At 39.7% G+C, this 17,083-nt stretch overlaps 1 protein-coding gene across 2 annotated transcripts in view; it reads left to right on the forward strand.

The window, feature by feature from the left end:
* Positions 1–17,083, forward strand: part of LOC122807099 (histamine H1 receptor-like) — a 435,794-nt gene that overhangs the window by 226,946 nt on the left and 191,765 nt on the right. The window contains exon 2 of one of the 2 annotated variants that reach the window (XM_044078049.1): positions 1,345–1,383. The exons of the other annotated variant lie outside the window; for it this stretch is intronic. The gene's annotated coding sequence lies outside the window, so the exon portion shown is untranslated. The remainder of the gene's footprint in view (positions 1–1,344; positions 1,384–17,083) is intronic. 2 annotated transcript variants of the gene reach the window in all.

Raw genomic sequence — 17,083 nt, forward strand, 5'->3', positions numbered from 1 at the left:
CTGCATCTTAAAAAGGCAAACTCCTAGCTAGGCGAACCATTGTGTATGAGAGTTAGTGTCTATGGTTAACTCATTATCACACTACTTATATATCTGCATCTTTCAACAGAGGAATATTGTACTCCATCAAGTGTGTAACCATTTTGTTTCCAACATGATGCATATGTTTGAATATACTTAGGGAAAATGGAGATTACATCAGTAAGCCTTTCTTAGGACTGTACTGTTGACATGCCATTGATCTGCAGCTCTGTTACACCTACAGAGGATGTAAAGTACAGCAAGGGTATAAATTTGTCTGTTAACTAGGTACACAGGTCTCCTGGATACTTCCTTTGTTAGCAGCTGTAATACTACCCTGCTATTTGTTTGACACTGTTGTTTATACATATGTTATGGGGGGGTCTTGCTATATGGCACACTACAATGGACACCTGTCTTGGGTGTGTGATCATATGTAATTATCTATCATGGCACAAACAGGAGTAGGTCACTATTGCTACTATCCTAGTTGGATCCACACCCTTTGTATGTTTGGCGCACTGTTAAATATGAGATGTGTAATCAAGTGGGGAATACTGATAGCCTTCCTTTATTGCTGTATCTCTACATACTGTACTCCCACTTATGTGATCCTGACATGTGTTCTCATTTATTTGTATTTTAGGAGATATCATGCATGCCAGACACTGGCCACCTTTCACTGAGGCAGAAAATGACATCATGATTGAGGCTTTGAGACAATACTACCAAATCCTGCTGTCCAGAGGAAGGGCAAATAGGTAAAAGTGACAAGCCTTGTGGGATGAACTGGTGCATAACAGTAATGCTGTGGGTCACCAGAATCACACATATGAGCAGGTGCAACACTGTCCCACAGATATGATCCACTCATCATACAGACGGGCAGCGGGCGTGGCCAAGGATTGTCAGGTCAATGGTAGTGGGCCTGCAGCAGAACAACCTCTATGAGCCACAGAAGAATTCCTGGTGAACCTTGCAACATAGGACAATAGCTCCCAGACATCCATCACCCGATATGTTGTGGGTGTGGGTGCCACCATTTCCACTCAAGAGGACCATCCAAGTATGTTTAGTTGGATCAGTATTGGAATGCTGTAGCATTTAGCAAGTCAGGTTGTACATAGTTTTACGTGGGTATCAGGTGTTTTATGGGGTGGGGGGAAGGAGGTTAGCTTCAGTTTTAAGCTCATGCACAGATTGTGATACACATACCTTTTAACATAGCAGCTACTGTAAATGGGAAATATTCAGATGTATTACCAGTGTTATACTGTAACATGTGCTGCTGTTTACATTACCTTTCCCTCAAATGTTTTTCAGGACTGTCAGGAATAAGAAGAGGCTGTGCTCCTGCTGCTGGTAAGCACAAAACAGTTTTGTCAGAGATGTAGATTTAGTTCAATGTATTAGCTAAAGTGTCATCCCAGGCCTTCTGGCTGGATTGATGCACTGTCTGCATGATTTAAAAATGTACAGATATTTTCTAACTGTATACAGTTTAGGGTCATACCTATGCCTTGTAGGTGTAATCACATTGATTGGTTTCACAGTACTGTCAGAACATTACAGATTGCCATAACTGTAAACTGTGCAGAGTTCTGGTTAATGTCAACAGTGTACATAACTTATGTTTTGCTCATGCAATTCTAGTTTAAAGACTTGATATTTTCAAATAATTACAGATTTGGGTTAGAAAATAATGTCCTCATGTCCTACTATATGACATTATGAGTTATACAAGTCTGTAATAGTGACAACAGTCTATACAGCTTAACATATATTGCAACATAGTACTGCAGAGCATAGTAGTGTAGGTTTTAATGTGATGCATTTTCCTTTGTATCACAGGTGACCTGGGAGGTTGGTCTTTGTCCCTTTCACAACCTGATATCAGTGTCTCTTCAATTTCTGATGATGATGATAGCCAAAGTGAGGCACAGCTGGGGGTTGCAGGGGCTGAATCTGTCACAGAGATTGACATCCCTCATCTACCCTCATTATCACCATACACACTCAGTATGCCTATGTATACCTAGTCCCCTGAGGTCATAGATATTGGACAGTCAAAGGGTGGGGACATTCAACAGGGAAGTGTGGCTACTGTGACTGCAATGACTGTTGACACTGGCCATAACCAAACAGTTGGTGAGGAGGCACACAAGGGGATTAATAGGGGTGTCCATCAGAGGTCTGTTGTCCTTCCACCACCTGTTGCAGGTGTCTCATCATGTGTCACTTGGTGTATGTTTAGGACCATCATGCAGGCACAGGCATGCTCAGAAATGAACTCCCAATGACTGCTTATGGTTATGAATTTAGCACAGTCTGACATCCATGACTGCCTCCACTGTGTTACTGATATGCTGGAATGGTTTACTGATGCAGTGGAAAGACATTGGTCTGAGAAGGATTGCACACTGTCTGTCTTGGAGTGAACATCATCTGTAAAGGAATGTCTGGTTGGAGTTGAGTGTCGGCCTCGTGGATGTATGTCAGCAACTACATCTGCTGATAGTCCCCATGACCCTGCACAGTCACGCTGCTGTAGTGGCAGTACATCCAACACTGCAGAGGGGAGTGTACTGTCCACACCAAGAAGTGGCAGGTCATGGGCTCATGTTCCCAGTCTTTCCCATGGAGGACATGTTCGCAGCAGACAGCAGTCACCCTCATTTAGTAGCCCAGCATCTGACCTTGGGCATGAGGTGCCAGTGTAACTCCTGGCAGAGCCAGTTTGATGTTCACAGACAGAGACAATGAACTGTCAGCTCTACCATGCACGGCCCAAAGCTGTCCAATGTACAAACATGTAGGGCTAGCACTGAGCTTGGCTGTGTTCACACAGACACTCGCACACCACTGTCACATTCAGGTCACCTACAGATAACCATGCCACATTTACATGGTCCACCTTGCCTGCTTCCCTTCCTGACTCATGCACACACTTGCAGACCTATTGCGTCTGCCTAGGCTTCATGCACCCCCACACAGCACCCTGTGTAAGTGATGATACCTGTGCTATATCCCTGTCATCCTTCTCATCAATGCAGGGAAATGAAGCTATGTGTCTAATGCACAAGGTGACACTCTATATTAATATGTATTTTTTTCATCCATTGTTGCTTTTGACATGCTACTTGTACTGGTCAGTTACACATATTACATCTTGCTATTTATAGTTAGTATACCATATTAATTTGTGCATATTACGTTGGATGCTGTTGTAATGACTATGTAGTCATACAATGAAAGGTGTCTCATGGAATTGTTTACGTTTCATTTTCAGGATTGTGTAGGGCATACCTATGGATACACATCTACAATAAATCCATCAATGTCAGAGCACAGGATTGAATGTCATCATAGAAGAAAATGTTTTCAGAAAGGTAAAACAAAATAGGTGCATGGTTCCATAGGTTATTATGTATATAATAGGCTAACAAAATCAAGGGCTTCTTTCAGCCTTGCCATGCATCTCTAAACTCTGATAAGGTCTGATACCCTTGATAAGTGTAAGCAGGGTTTGGGGAGCTGAAACATCTATAAGCTGGGGTGTGGGAGATGAACCATTTACTGTTTTCCTGTCTCCATTAGAGACATTTGTCCTAAACTAGGTATGATTGTCATGTTCCCCATCCAGTTGTGTAACTTGCACTTGATTTTCATGAGGGCAGAACTCTGCTTCACATGGAAGGGGGGCCTGTTACATATAGGTTGTAGTCTCTGGGTTACATACTTGTCTCTCCGGCATGTCCTATTTATATCACAGGCATGATGTAGATGTGTAGAACAGGTAATTCTCATGCTAGTTCTTTGTTGGATAATCAGGAGGTACACTGTTGGGTCTGACATTGCCCTGTATGGCAGGCATACACCTCCCTTCCAAAGCATGTAGGAAACAGAATAGACAGTCAAGGCCCAATGCAGTTTGCACTGTGTATTGGTTTAATTTGAAACCACTTAGGATGATACAGTTGTTAGATATGCCTGATTAGTTATATACCAAAGGTGGCATTGCACTCAATGATAGGTCTGATGAATGCCAAATACAGTGGAATAATGACTTTCTTGCATTTACATGCCATATCTTTGTTTATAGCTTTCTCAACATAGAATGAATTCCCAAATGTTATAGACCCGTGACAGTCAAAGGCTAGATCACTATGTGTCCATAAGCCCCTGACTACCAGGTCAACTATTGGAGGTGTGTGGTCAATAAGATAGTTACCAGGGGTGAATGACTTCCCAAAGGATAGTATTGTGCATTTCTTGGCATTTACAGCTAGTCCATGGTTCTGGAAACAACTGTATGTCTGTGTCAGCCCAGACTGGATAACTTTTGTTTCAGTGTGGGATTCAATGACATCTCCTAAGTTGCAAACACCTCCAAATTTAATCAGCCAGAGACCACTGACAGTGGTTGTGACTGCACATAGGTAAATGCCTAGAAGGAGCGGTCCGAGGGATGATTTGTGAGGGAGTCCACTGGTGACTGGCCTCCTTGTAGAGCTGGAGTCCCCAATGCTAACTTCCTGGATCCTGTCAACCACTTGGCTATCCACTGGCTGACATACTAGTTTGTACCTAACCTCTAGAGTTTGTCAAGAATGCCTAATGGCCTTTTAATGTCAAATGCCTTGTTGGGCCATGGTAGGTGAAGTGTCCTCATCCATTGCTTTGTTTACCACTCAAAGATGTCCACCAAGTAGGGTAGGCATGATCTGCCCTTGACAAAACCAAAGTGGGTTTGATTCACTGTCTGTAGATGTACTTCGTCTTTATTGATCATTTCCATGATAATTCTTTTCATGGCTTTAAATATCAGACTACTGAGACTTCAGGGGACAGTGCTTGTCACTGCATCCTGGTTGTCCTGTGTGCACCTCGTACTGGAGTTAATTCCATCATGGTTTCCAAGAAAATTGTCCCCAAGGTGTCTGAGTCTGTACAGAGCACTGCCAAACACTGCAGAGCAGACTACTCTGTACACCCTGTAAAGGTAAGGTTGGAGTATTAACACAGTTATTCTGCAGTTAGACACTAATCAAGGAGTGCTTACTGAAAACAAACAATTACCTTGCGAAGGATGTTGAAAAGAGGGGAGTCGCTTGAATTGCTGCTGCCTGGCTACTAATACTGCTGGTCTCACCATGGCCATACTCTGCTGGCCTAATAACAGGATTTTGCTTAATGCAAGTGCCACATGCCTGGCAAAGCAGCATACTCAATCTACCATGTTATGCCACACCGTTAGGTACTGTTTGTTTTACCTTAGGATGATAACATAAACATGCTAACATGTTACATTTAAGCATCTGTCAGACCACTGCCTAATCATGGCCTGTTGCAACATATACACAAGCAATAATCTATTGCTAATGGCATTATCACTGACTGCTGAAGTGATGTGGAAAGTGTACCTAACCCTCTGCTCCTACTCCACACAAGCATAATGTGTGAGAGATGTGACTATATTAAAAACCTTGAATGCATGCTCTCTCACACATCAGTCAGTACATATGACAATGAGCGGGTTGTCAACATGCTCACCTCACCTCTTACTCCACCTAAACCCAAATCACACATACCTACGTGTGCGGAGGTCCTTACCACAAACATATGTAAAATCCAGACACCTCAGAAACCCAAACACAAGCACACTACACATAATCATACGTCTGCAGAACACAGTGCACATAATAGCTCACGTACCACTGTCTCACAGGTCAAGCGCCTAAGGCAAAAGAGAAAATCAAACATATTAGTCACAGGTGATTACATCATGAGACACATTGATGTCCCTCTCACCAGGCTACATAAGGGGAAGGTCACAGTCAGCTGTCTTTGAGGTGCCAGGATACGCCATATCACACATGCACTCAAGTCTGTCAACATCAGGTACTGTTATGACTACGTCATAGTTCCTGTTGTTGTGTACGACTTGAGACATACTACTCTGGACTGTATGCAGAGACATGACTGAGCTACAAACTGTATATCTCAGGCAGGTATGCCCTTGGCCTTTCTGCTGCATTTTACCTTCACCTAGGATGATGCCTCAATACAAACAGAAAATGACTGACTTCAATAATTGCCTTAGTCTGTGGTGTCATTGTAAGTGGATCCACTATCTGTCAGTTTGGGATGATATGCTTAACAGACCTTGATGCTTTATCAGAGATGATCTTCATCTGTCACCTCTGGAATTTTGGCTATTGGCCAAGGCTGTTGCCACCCCCATAGTGTGTTTTTTAGGCGGTGTCTCAAGGACAACATTTCCAATGAGAAGACCACATCTACAAACATCATGGTTATGTTGCTAAATGCTAGGAATGTCAACATGAAACTCCACTCACTGGAAGCTGTCCCCACCTTGGAAGATACAGGCATTTGTGTAGTCACAGACACCTGTTTCATGGCTGTGAAGAGCACCATAGCCATACCAGGCTATACTTCCTTCCACATGTTCAGACCTCAAACTTAAGGAGTGAAAAGTAATAGAGGTGGTATATAAATATTTGTTAAGGATACATACACAACCAGATTGGTTAAACAGTATGATTCCCTGGAGAAAGTGCAGGTGCTACTGACTGCTTGTAGGACACCTAATGAAGTCATTGCCAGCTACAGGAGCACCTCCATGAATTAGGACACCTACTGTGCTTATTTGGATCTATTTGAGTGTATCAAGATATAGCCAAACAACATGGTTTTGGGTGACATTAACTACCCACGGACTGGGTAGATTACTCATGCTCAAACTCTCTTGCCCAAAGGTTACTCAACTTCATTAACTGCAATGCCCTGGACCAGCAGGTTAACATTCCCACAAGAGGAGCCAATGTACTGGATCAGATGCTTACCGATATTGGGGACCAATGTAGTACCCCCACTGTGAGGTCCTCCCTGATGAGATCTGACCATAAATTGGTCTCATTCAAAGTAAGTATCCCACCTGAACCCCCGCCCCCCTTTGCAGCAAATAAACTAATAAACTTCACCAAAGCAGGTTATAACCTCCTATGGGATGGTATAAATAGCTTCACTGCACCTTCACCCTCAGATGGAAGTGGCAACAATGCCGAGCTCTACATCAATGCTTTATATAAGCACCTGTATAAATGCACTGACTCAGCTGTACCTGACAGAAGCAAAACAAGCTCCTCTTGGCAGAGCAAACCTGCCTGTTGGACAACTACCATTACCAGGCTTTACAATAAGAGGTAGACATTGCTGTCTAAGAGTAGGAGGGAGGGAGCCCCCCTAAACTGGAAACTCAGCTTAAACAAGCAAGTAAGTGCAGTTGTGAAGTCCTGCAAAACAAAGTATGGGACCAAATTAGCCTCCTCCACAAAGGACAAAAACAAGGCATTCTGTAGTTACATGTGTAACCTAAAAGGAATGGCCCAGGTGTTTGCCAAACTCATAGTTAATGATCCACATATACTAGGCCTACAGACATTGCTAACCTGTGGGCCAACATGTTCTGTGAAAATTTCACTTCCCTGTCCCCACCACACATATCCATGACATCCCTACTACCTGTCGCATACCTTGAGTCTCTAAAGAGCAGGCTGTAAAAGACCTCTCTAAGGAATAAAACATAGCATCTATGGGTCCTGCTAACATCCCACGCTGTGTCCTACATGGGATCCAACATGGATTAGTAACACCATTGGGAACTCTTTGCAATCACTGTGTAACCACTGGCTGCATCCCAGCTGACTGGAAAATGGTCACCGTTATTCCCTTGCACAGATGTGGTGCATTCTCTGGCCATGGAAACTACAAACCTATTAGCCTGACTAGCCATATCTGTAAGGCCATGGGAAAATTATCATGGACCTTATCAACAAAGATACAGGCAATCTACAACCACTTGACCCTACACAGTTTGTATTTTCAAAGGGAGATCATGCCTGTTAAATCTGGTGGACATCTATGAGGCAGTCACCAAGGTCCTGGATGATGAGACATCAGTGCATGCAACCACCTGGACTTAGCCAAGGTGTTTGACACTATTGCCCACTCAGGCATTACTGACAAACTCACCCAACTAGGCATCAACACATATCATTAGAGGAGTCACTAACTGTCTCACTGTTAGAACACATATAGTCAAAAGAGGGGAATCCACCTCCAATAGCTGAGCTGTAGCCAGTGGTGTTCCACAGTGTTCATTCCTGGGTCCTCTACTGTTTGAGATCCATTTCTCCAAAGTATAAGCACAAAGTGAATGTCTGTGACTGACAAGGTTTATGGATGCCTGCAAACTGGGAGCGGTCATAGACTCTCCAAATTATGTTAACATCCCTCAAATGGGTCTTACACAAAAAAATGATTGTTGACAAAGTCATGACCTTAAACTCCATGCAAATATATGTATTATCATTCCTTTGGTAACAACAATGTTCCTGCTAAGTACTACTTCAATAGCAACACCTTAAGTACATACTCAGGGGTGAGACACCTGGGCACACAGGTTTACAGCTACCTACTTTAGATCTCCATGTCTCCACAGTGGTAAGAAGGCCCTTCTATCTTGCTAATGTTATAAGTGAACTAATTGTAGAGGACATAAACAAGCCCTGTGTTGAACAGCACATGAGGCCTGCAGAGTGACATTGCTTCTTACAGTCATCTGCATCTATTAGCCTAGCAGTCAGACAACTGTTTTATTTTTTTTTATTCTATCTATGTGACAACAGTAGCTGTTTTGTTGATATGTGTCTGTTTGCATTTGGTTTTGCAAGCATGTGGCAAAAAGCAATTTGCCCTGTCAATGCATGTGTACACAACATTATACATTACACAAGTTGTTCATTTGTTGATGTATGTAAGGTGACATCCAGCAGGCACAGGAGGCTGTAACTAAGTGCATTATCAACTGTTGAGCCCTTACTTTTGGGCTTTTGACCAACATTATATATGTGTCATAGTGCAGGTTTAATCACCACAATCTGGGTATGTATAGCAATACAGATATACACACAAATATATATATATATATATATATATATATATATATATATATATATATATATATATATATATATATGTATGTTGGCAAAAAAACTGCTACAGTTATATGGAAAAATAACACCAGAACCAGTAATTGGGCATGCTTTCGTTCTTTTAATATGTAAGAACTTCTTCATAAATAAGAAGGTACAAAGAAAATCAGTAAATATATACTACATGTCATATGGCAATAAAGCAGTAAAACAGTAACAGACAATTGTATGTATATAACACGGATTATATATATATATATATATATATATATATATATATATATATATATATATGTATGTATGTATATGGGTCCCCTTCAGTTTGTCGACAACCATATGGCCGACACCATATGGTCGGCATTCAGAATGCCGACAATGCAGAACTGGCATCTCACTGTAGTGTGGAATGGAAAGATTTCCATTCCTGCACTGTAGTGTGATCTTGGAGTTGGTATATTAAAGTTACAGGGGGGGTGGGGGGCAAAGCCCCCCACGGGGGGTGCAGGGGGGCATAGGCCCCCTGCTAACAGTTGAAAGGAAATTTTATTTTCCTTTTCTATGGACCTCTCACAATTTCGGCATTCTGAATGTTGATCATATGGTGTCGGCCATATGGTTGTCGGCGTTCTGGAATTCTGGAATGTTGGCGTTGTGTAGGGTATCCATATATATATATATATATATATATATATATATATATATATATATAGTGCCACAATAAACTCTCCAGCACCATATGTGTGATATTTCAAATGAAAATCAGTTAAGAGATCAACCAAGAAGTATATATACAAAAAAATAATTTAATGCAAAATTATGGCAGTGGACAAAACACAAACTGGTTTCATCTGATGGAGTACACAGTATATTATAGCGTGCTATATATATACTTGATGCATACACAAAAAAAAAGCATGCAGGCTTTACTGAGTTCCCCACACTAACTCTCAAGAGGTGCAGGAAGGCTTATCCACTACAAAAATATTTTTTAGGTATAACCGTGAGTTTCAGACTTCCAACAATTGCACTTTCTTTTTTGAAGTTTCAAGACTGACATAAGGAAATGCTGACTGAGGCTATTCAGCCAATTAATGTTTTACTGCAACAGGAAAATGCAATGAAGCCAAGGTGAAAGCATTGGTGGCCATCAACTTCATTCCATATCAGTAGCAGAAACTATTGAAAGCCTACTAAAAATGATCAATAAAGTTCTAATAATTTTTTTTCTGTAAGTTAACACATATTACATACAGTTATTATACATAAATGAATAGTTAAGACATGAGTAGGCAAGACATCTGTCTTTTAAACTGATGGAATGTTCTGGCAAGTAAATATTAAATGAGATTCTATCCTACTCCCCACACAGGCTCTTATAGTGCACGGGGTTTAATATTTACATTGTGTTTAAATGAGGAGTTAAGCTATCACTGCACTGATGTGAAAAACTGTAAATTATTAAATTCAATTGTTCTCAATGATGTCATTTGTAAGATTACTTATATCTAATTTAAACTACTGCTGATAAATACATGTCTAGTAAAGGATAGAAATGTGCTGTACTTGTCACACTTTTGTTTCTGCATTTTTGTTCAGTGACCAATTCAATATTAGTGCTACATATAAAACAGTTCATACCCTATTGCATTCACTAACAAAAGACTATTGTTTTGCTTCTAGCTGTTGTTAAGTCAGGCTCACTTTCAAGTTTCATTGTCTAAGGCTTTCAACACTGACATCTTACATTTGCTCAGAGAACTCTAGAGCATAATTGAAGGCTGTTAACAGTGAAATTATTATACAAGATGAGCATGCTGTCAAAGTACAATCCAAAAAAGGAGGCCTTAGCAGTTAAAGAACTTCGGGCAAAGCAAGCAGCATATAACCAAATCAACCAGAAGTCCACCGTTCTAAAAAACACACTTTAATAAAACAACTCCGGCTGTACTCAGTGGCATATCACTTACTCAGAGGTGATCTCTGCCTGACTTACAAAGCCATGTCCAACTCAGAATTGATGGACATGCTCCACCTAAAGAAATCCAAGTCACTGAGAGCCACGCACTCTAGTGAGCTAAACCTCGCCACAACAATAAATAGAACATGCTGGAGGGATAGATTCCTGTCACAGAGACTCCCCATGCTTTGGAACAAAATTCCTAACTACATTAGGCAGAGCCCCACACTAACACTCTTCAAGAGAAGCCTTGACGAGTGGATGGGTAACAGAAAATACACCCCTGGGATCACTTCATTGGCTCTGCTTGACAGAGGCTCAGTTAATTAATCAATGGGATGGTGAAAGCCGACACACTCTGACTAGGCTTATAAAAGCCCTCAGGCAGATAGCCTAGTACCTACCTATGAACCTATGAATCTATAAATAAAAAGCAATAAAAACAAAGCTTTCGAGTTAAAACTCTTCTTCAGTGTTTCATAAATACTAAATGTGTGCACTCCTTATATATACACTAAATACAGCCAGTCATTAAGAAAACACCCTTAATGGCAAATACTGATTTGAAATGCCCCATCATAAATACAAACAATTCCTAACATATAGTAGGATGCATTTCTATATATTTATACATTTTTATATCATTATATTACACCAGATCATTTTTATCTTTTAAAACAGGTTTAATGCTAACATTGCCATTTAAACCTGGTGCATAATCAGCCCTAAAAAAATAATCCATCTATATTCAGCTAATTAATTTTTGTTGATTAGATCTCTCCCATTCTTGTTTGCAGCTAACACTTGCAAAATCCTAAACTGAAACCTATGCTCAGAACCTAAGCTAGCCACATGCTTCGCTAAAGCATTAGTAAGGATATTTCTATGAATATCCGATAGATGAGAGCTTATTCGTTCCTTCAGCTTTTTATTTGTCTTTCCAATGTAAAAACTTCAACAAGCCACACAATTCATGAAATAAACCACATTTTCTGTGGTACAAGTACCTGCAGCTCTAAATTCAAACCTTTCTTGACTTAAAGGATGTACAAAATACTAATCTGTATTAATATCTTTATAATATATACAATTATGACATGGTTTGGTACCTGACTTCATTATAGATCTCTTCATCATATAATTTCTATTTAAATCTTTGTAACACAGGTACTGCTTCAAATTCTTTCCTTTCTTAAGCACAAAATGAGGTACGTTCTCCACTATCTCACTAACTTCCTGACTGGACACTAAAATAGTCCAATTTCTCTTAATTATCTGTTGTAGAGCTCTAGTTTGTCTATTAAATTCCATCAGGTAGTTGACCTTACTGAACTTCCTATTATTTCTTCTTTGGGCTGGATAGTTATCACTATTGGTTGACAAGTAAGGTTTAGCAACATCTTCTCTTAGTTTAGTAACTAAATCCTTAGTTTGATTAACCATAGCAGTGTTATAACCTCTATCCAAAAAATCTTTTGCCATTCCCTCCATTTCCATATTAAACGTGTCATTTCTAGTGCTAAGCCTACTGGCTCTCATAAACGGCCCTTTCACCATGCCTTTAAAAATGTACTGAGGGTGCATACTCTGAGAATGTATATATTTCACCACTTGTACATTTTTCCTATGTATTACAGAATTAAAGGAGACATCATACCTGGAATCTACTATATCCAGAAAATTGATCTTTCCTGTGTATTACAGAATCAAGGGAGACATCATACCTGGAATCTACTATATCCAGAAAATTGATCTCTATATGAAAAGGTTTCACATCAAATTCTAAAAAATGTGTGGTAGAATGGAGGAAATTCACAAAAACCCTAAGCTCATCCTCTGTGCCTTTCCGCAAAAAGAAGATATCATCCATAAATCTTTTAAAAAACAATATATGTTCATTCCTATACATATCAACTCCCTCAAGGAAAACATATTTTTCTTCCCACCTAGCCAACACTAAATTCGCATAGGTGTTCGCGACTGGTGTGCCCACTGCTACTCCTAAGCACTGTTGATAACATTCATCATCAAATGCAAATACATTGCTACTTAAAATACAATCCAACATAGCACATAGAAGCTCAACTTTTGGCGTATCAAAGACTCTATGCATAGTCAAAAATTTCCATAAGATTCAATCCCATATTCATTAGGTATAAGCGTGAACAAGGACTTAATGTCCATGGTCACTAATAACACCCCTTCACATATATGGGTTGCTGACCAATTATTAAGTGCTTGAAGAAAATCATGGGTATCTTTAATATAGCTATTGCAGGAGTCAAGTAGAGGGGAAACCTGGTGACCTGCACATTTAGAAATAGCTACAGTAGCCCATTTCTTACCTGAGACAACAGGTCTCATAGGTGGTGTTAACAGACATTTATGAATCTTGGGCAATCCATATATAAAAGGTGCCACAGGATTGGCTAGATATAAATAATTATATGTTTCCAGTGTCAGCAAAGCATTCATCAGTAGAGCATATAGAAAAGTCTTAACTTTCATTATAATCGACAACAGAAAATTCTTATCAACTTTAACAAATGTTGATCCATCAAACAAGAACTGATGCAGCCACTCATTGTACTGGGACTTGTTCATTACCACAATCATGCCTCCTTTATCTGCAGGCTTGATTATGATATCATTGCTTATACAAAGAGCAGACAATGCATTCTTTTCTTCACTCATTAAGTTATAACATTTATCACCCTTCTGATTCAGAAAATATAGCTGATAAAACTCTTACTCACACATATCAACAGTGTGTTTTTTTTTAGAACAGTGGACTTCTGGTTGATTTTGTTCCATGCTGTCAAAGTACTAATCTCAGTTAAAGGACTTGAGACACCTGTCATGGGTTTTATTTTTTAAATTATATAAAGTATTTTTTAAATAGACACCGGCTCTTCTTCTTTTTCTTCTTTCGGCTTTTCCCGGTTAGAGGTCGCCACAGCGGAACTCCGGTCTGCTAAAGATTGGCAGTCGATTTTTACGGTGCTGAGGTGCTAGCCCAACACCCAACCTTCAATGAAGGCATGCCCATTCACGCATTTCTTTCGAATGCCACTCGACCGCGGGGAGGACACCTGCTCTGAATATTATTTTTAAATTATATTATATCTTTTTTAAAGGTCATTTCTGTCCCCTTTTCAGCTATGTCATGTGTCATGTCACAAGAATGAATATTTTGGAGGTGGAAGGAACCTAAATATTTGGAGAAAACTTTATTTTAGTGTATGGAGAATAGACAGATTTGGCTTAGCTAAATAAGTATTTGCCTCTTGATCAGTAAGCTGCAGCAATGGCACTCAAATTACCTTTGTGATGTACCTATTTTAATATAAAAGGAAATATGACCATTCATTTGCAGTCTGCTGAAACAAGGGATAAATAGTACAGTTATTTGCATTCTGACAAAGCTGAAAATAATTATAGTGATTATTATGCTGATAGTGTGTTTCGTATGTTTTGCTCCTTCTGTCAAGTATGCCTTCAAGCTTTGAAAAGTAATGGTTAAAAACGTTATATTCAAGTGTACTATGCAAATACTACCCAAGTAGAACACAAATAAGAAACTCCTTCTATATAACACAACTAATATCTAAAGGCATATCATCCAGGTCAAAGGAAGTTATACTCCCTCTGTATGCAGCCTCAGTCTGTTATTAAATACAGTGCATCCACTGGGATGTACCCTTTCTAAACATAATAACAACTTAAAATGCCCCAGAGGCCCCTAAACAAGAAGATTGTTGGCTCAAAGTCTCTGAGATACTGGGAAAGATTTTTTGTGCTATCCCTTTACTCATTTTTTATAGGCTCTTGTGGGGTGATTTATGACTTCAATTCCATGTCATTATCGATCTGTCCTCCATGATCTCTTATATTTTTGCAAGTGAAATAGCTCAATTAATACCAGAACCATGTATTTGAATTTCCACAAACACATAAATAAAACATGCTGAGATGGCAAATTTATCACCGAACATCTGACCACATCTTGAACAGACTTAATCTACAAGTTAAATGCAGTGGCACCCTAGGATCCTTTAAATTAAAGCAGGAAGATTAGGTGGGTACCCATAAATTTATTCTGAGACTGCCTGCTAGGGCTTTATTGAGAAAGGAGGTACAGCCTTACGGTGGGTGTTGGCAAGACTTAAATGGTCTTGTGACTCAGTGTACTTGTATTCCCTATGATCCTATGACCCTAACAGAATAGCTGAGCCTTACATATAGGGCGGTGTAGGCCTACATAATTTATTCCTTGTTTTATTGAAAGACTTCAAGTTTTTGCATATTACAATAATAAATCAGAAGCAATGTCATACTATAGCAAAAGTAGCAAATGCCCTGGCTTGTGTGATTTCCATGTCATACCAGGATAAAGCAGTGGATGTGATCCAGATGATCTAGAACGATCTACCATATTGGGTGTAGTAGAAGCTAAGGAGGGAGTTTGGGACTACTCACTGAACATTGGCATGTCTGTTTTGGAAGGATGAAGTTAGTGCACCCCTCTGGCTTTGCTGGCAAATACAGGAAAGAGCTGCACAACATGCAGCACATGGATTGAAGACATGCACTGGGTCCTATCATGCTGCATCCATGCAGGGGCCCACATAAAACATTATACAGAAAGCACTTATCTAGAGGAGAAAGCGTAGCTGTTTCTCACAGCTGCAAGCACTGTCAGCTATTAGGGATGGGGTTAGGACAGACAGATGAGATCCCCTCATGATTACCTTCAGTAATGGCCATGCTATGACAAGCTGTCATCCTTGTAATGGTGTAGTAGATAGAAACAGTTGTGGTTGGGACTAGATGGTCAGCAGTTTGGTTAAAAACATTACAAATGTTTTCATGTACAGTCTGTCCTTGTGAAGCAATGTTAACTGCACTTGTCAAACAAGTTAGCACAAAAATGTCTTTTGTAACACCATATGCTTCAAGTTGGCATTCTAAAACATATTATTACATGAACTTGCAATCACATGGTTGCAGAATGCATAAATTAATTCATTCTTTTTTTTCCTTGTTTAAAAAATAGTGTTTTACACAAGAAATATTCCATGGTTATGAAAAAATATAGCTAAGAAATCCAGTACTATTATAATTCTAGCAAAGAAAATCCCTCCCCTAACTCTGCTGATTGATTAATAGAACAGGTTATTTTTTCCCTTTCATCATTTTTATTTATGTTGCTATACAGAGAAATATGTCATATGTAAGTACCTAAAATCAACTGCAAAACAGTCAAGTAGCAATATAACATTATTGCTGCATTAACTTATAATGCTGAAGTTAGCACCCCTAATTCTGAGTAAATTTATCATGTCAATATATAAAGATTATGTAAACCAACATAGTATCCCAATGTTATGATGACCAAATGCGCATATATCTCCATATTTTGTACCCCATTTTCCCACTTGTCTTACCTAATTATGTTCATATAACTTTCTTCCCAAAGTTATCTAGTGGGAGATGGAGTTGCCAGCACTCCATCAACTCCTAGATTATTTAATCCCCCCCCTGCCACCCACCATCTTACAAATCCCCCAGCTCTTTTTCCCAACCACTGTAAGCCTCCATCTTTTCTGCATATTACCTAAAATACTATTCTTCTGCTTTGCCCTGTCTTTCCAGATCTTCCCCATCCAAGTACTTCCTGTAACATCAGCATACCTTTTCACCATTCAATTCTTCTCTGCCCTAGCTATGGTTTTTCACCACATTATCTGTTATCCGAATGTCTTCTTTCTCTTTCTGACTTCACTGTAACCTTCTCTCAACAATGGTTGAACATTTGTTCTCTGCTGGAGTTTTATAAATCATCTCTGTAAACCTTCTAGCTTCTTTCTAACTCAATGGAACTACTGCACACCCTCCCCTTATGTGTACCAGATCCACTTCATCTATTACATACTGTACAACCAGTATTTTGAATAAGGGTCTTATGTCTCCTTAAATGTGTGTTCTATACCATCTGTGCAGTATGTGCCAAAAGATTCTCCATGGGCCCAATCTGTCAAACACCATTGCTATATCCCTTACCTCTTGTCATAACTCCTGCACTTCC

This window comes from Protopterus annectens, chromosome 7.part0 (assembly GCF_019279795.1).
Source record: "Protopterus annectens isolate FY-2018-M chromosome 7.part0, PAN1.0, whole genome shotgun sequence".
NCBI classification, from domain to species: Eukaryota; Metazoa; Chordata; order Ceratodontiformes; family Protopteridae; genus Protopterus; species Protopterus annectens.